Raw genomic sequence first — 3,074 nt, 5'->3', positions numbered from 1 at the left:
CGACCTGGTTCTGGTGGCTTAATATCTCTCTCTCTCATGTGTGTGTGTGTGTGTGTGTGTGTGTGTGTGTGTGTGCACGCCTTTCTCTGGTCAAATTAAAAATAAATGAATAAATTTAAAAATTACAAAAATAAAGTCTTAGCAAAGTTGTATTTATATAGTTGGATCATTTGAATCAGAATCAGGCAACCATAGCAAATTGAATCCTTCTGTTCAGTCTCAAAACCTTGTTCTCCAGCCTTCTAGACCATGAGCTTTCCAACAGTCTCTCCCTCTGTACATCCATTTCTGTCTCTTACATGGTATCACTAATATTTATTTTCTCTTCCTGCCTATGCCCTCCCCTTCATGCAGGATGTTTAGTGAGCACCTGCTGGGTGCCAAATACAGGAGAAGGCAGACATGTTCCGGCTTTTTGTTATTAGTGAGACTAATACTCTCTAGCTCCCATCTGAAGAAGACAGGCATTAAATAAGCAATTACCATAAAGTAGAAATGTCATCACCTAAAAAGATCTTCCTGCTTCAGAGAACTGAAGAGTAACTCTTTCTTACAAAGAACTTAAGGACTCTCATCCAAATTGAGAAAAGTGACATCGGAAATCATTATCATTATAAAAGGCTAGTTGTTCCCTCAACAATGGATGATGCATCATGCAAAACCCAGCATTTCAAACCTCATAAAATGAAATATATAAATTTTCTTAGTACTGTCAACTTGTTCCTTCACTGGCAAAAAAAAACATCAGAAAGGGGTCTTTCTAACTAATGCATCTAACACAAAAAAAGGGAAATTGTCTAGAAGGGCATTAAAATACTCATCACTGTGTCAATAATCACATTGGAATACACACAAAAGAGTTCTAAAATTCAGGTTATTGATCATTCAGTCCAGAATAAGTGCTTGTTGATTATATGACTAATGCAATGCTGAACCTGTACTTCGTACGTGTTTTTCTGTTTCTGAGCCATGTTACTAATTTATTGCATAAATTTCACATCTAAGGCTTATTATACAGAGCGTATCTAATACTAAAAGGATTTTTGTGCAAATCTTCATCCTCAAACTTTGAGAGCATTAATTAATACATTCAGCCCCTTGTTGAAAGGGGTGAGTTTTATATTTGCATTTTCAGAAACTCAGGACAGCGTGTTCTTTATCCCAGGGCACCAAGGGAAGCAGTGTTAGAGCTTGAGTATTGAGTGTGTGAAATCCTTACCTTCAATCCTGTAAGAGTCCTTAAGAGTGTCTTCCCTCACTCTCTCTCATTCTCTTCTGTCTCTCCTATTTGTTCTCACTCATCTTAGAGAGCAGCAGTCTGAAAATAAAGTGTGTTAAGGATGAATTTAGCAGAAGAGAAAAATAAAAATTGGAAAGAAAAGTACATCATTTCTAAAAAATTCATACATATATGATACCTAACTTTCCTTTTCATGATTTATTACTATTTTACTAAATATAATAATAGCTGCCATGGGTTGAGGATCTCATATAATAGCTATTGTGCCAGGCACTAGGAATATATATATATAAAAAGAAGAGACAAAGCCTGGGGCCTATTGGTGGCATGGTGGTTAAGGTGGCTGAAACCCACGTGGCTGACTGCATGGTTCAATCCCTGAACCTGGAAGCTTGAAAAACATGCCAGACACATGTGCATGCTTGCCCAAAATCCCAAGAGGAGAATGGAGGAGAAGGCACTGTGTCATGGCCATCCCCTAGGGAACGGAGGGTGATTTCACATTCTCTCTTTCTCACTCTCTCTGATCTCTGGGGAGCACATGCATCTTCTAGGAAAAAACTTAAAATTTAAAAAAGTTATCAGGGTGATGTGGAAAGAAGCATTTCAGGCCAAGAGACAACGTGAGCACTAGCAACATGGTCCAGCCCAGTGCGGTGTGTGCAGTCTGCACAGGAGGCTGGTAAGAGTGGCAGCGGGAGGAGGCAGCAAGTTGCTTATATTGTCTCTATGTACAGATAAAAGCAGAGTGCTAGGAGCTAAACATGGAGCATGGGTAGAAGCCAGCCCCATAGCTAATAGAAAGCCATAGTTCCCCTCTGGTGACATACCATTATCTATGTTGAACACATCTTACAGAATGAAACTGCATGCCCAAATAGACTTTTTTTTTTCTTGGAGAGGTTTTTGCTATAGGGCATGTGCGCTCGCCAGACAGACAGAGACAGACATAGACACAGAAAGCGAGAAATCACCCACCAGGGGGGATGGCCACACCGCAATCCCTTCTCCTCCATTCTCCTCTCAGGATCTTGGACACACACGCACACGCGCCTGGCGTGAGTTTAAGCCACCGGGTCCGGGACTCAAACCCTGGTCGACTACGTGGGAGTCCAGCGACATAGCCATTACACTAACTGCTAGTCCCCCAAATAGACTTTTGATACATTTCACTTCTCTCATCCAAGGCTCGAATGACACTAGCAGCTACCGTTTCTCTGGATTCGAAATGAGATAAGGGCTTTTCTGCCGATTTGTTTGTTCTGTGAATACGGATGTCAGCGTTGCTCTAGGTGACAGGGAGCAAAGACTCTCCAGAGCAAGAGTGTGCCACCTCAAGGAGCCCACGATCCAGAGGGGGAAAAGCAAGAATGCCAGCGATTCTCAGACACTGACAGAAATACACTCAAGGTGTGGGAGCACGGAAGCAGGAAGTATTAGTTAGCTAGGCTTCCCTTGCAGAGTACCGCAAACGGAGGGGCTTAGGCCACAGACACTATCCATGGTTCTGGAGCCTCTCTTCTGAGTGCATGCCCCGAGGTCTCTCTGTGCGTCCACATTTTCTCTTCTTAGAAGGACAACAGTCAAACTGGCTTACGACCCACCCAAAGAATCTCATTTTAACTTAATCATCTCTTTAAAGGTCCTTTCTCAAAACACAGTCACATACTGAGGTATGGAGGGCGGTGGTTAAAGCTTCAGTTTATGAATGTTGGGGGTCATACAATTCAACTCCGAGGAAGGGGTATTTATTTATGTTTAAGGTTTTGCTATAGAGCATGTGCATTTGCCAGAGAGAGAGAGAGAGAGACAGCAGGAAAGTGAGAAATCATCC

This window comes from Tupaia chinensis, unplaced genomic scaffold, assembly GCF_000334495.1.
Source record: "Tupaia chinensis unplaced genomic scaffold, TupChi_1.0 Scaffold141887_1, whole genome shotgun sequence".
Taxonomy (NCBI): domain Eukaryota; kingdom Metazoa; phylum Chordata; class Mammalia; order Scandentia; family Tupaiidae; genus Tupaia; species Tupaia belangeri.
The sequence above is the reverse complement of the archived record's forward strand: the minus strand, read 5'-3'. Positions refer to the sequence as shown.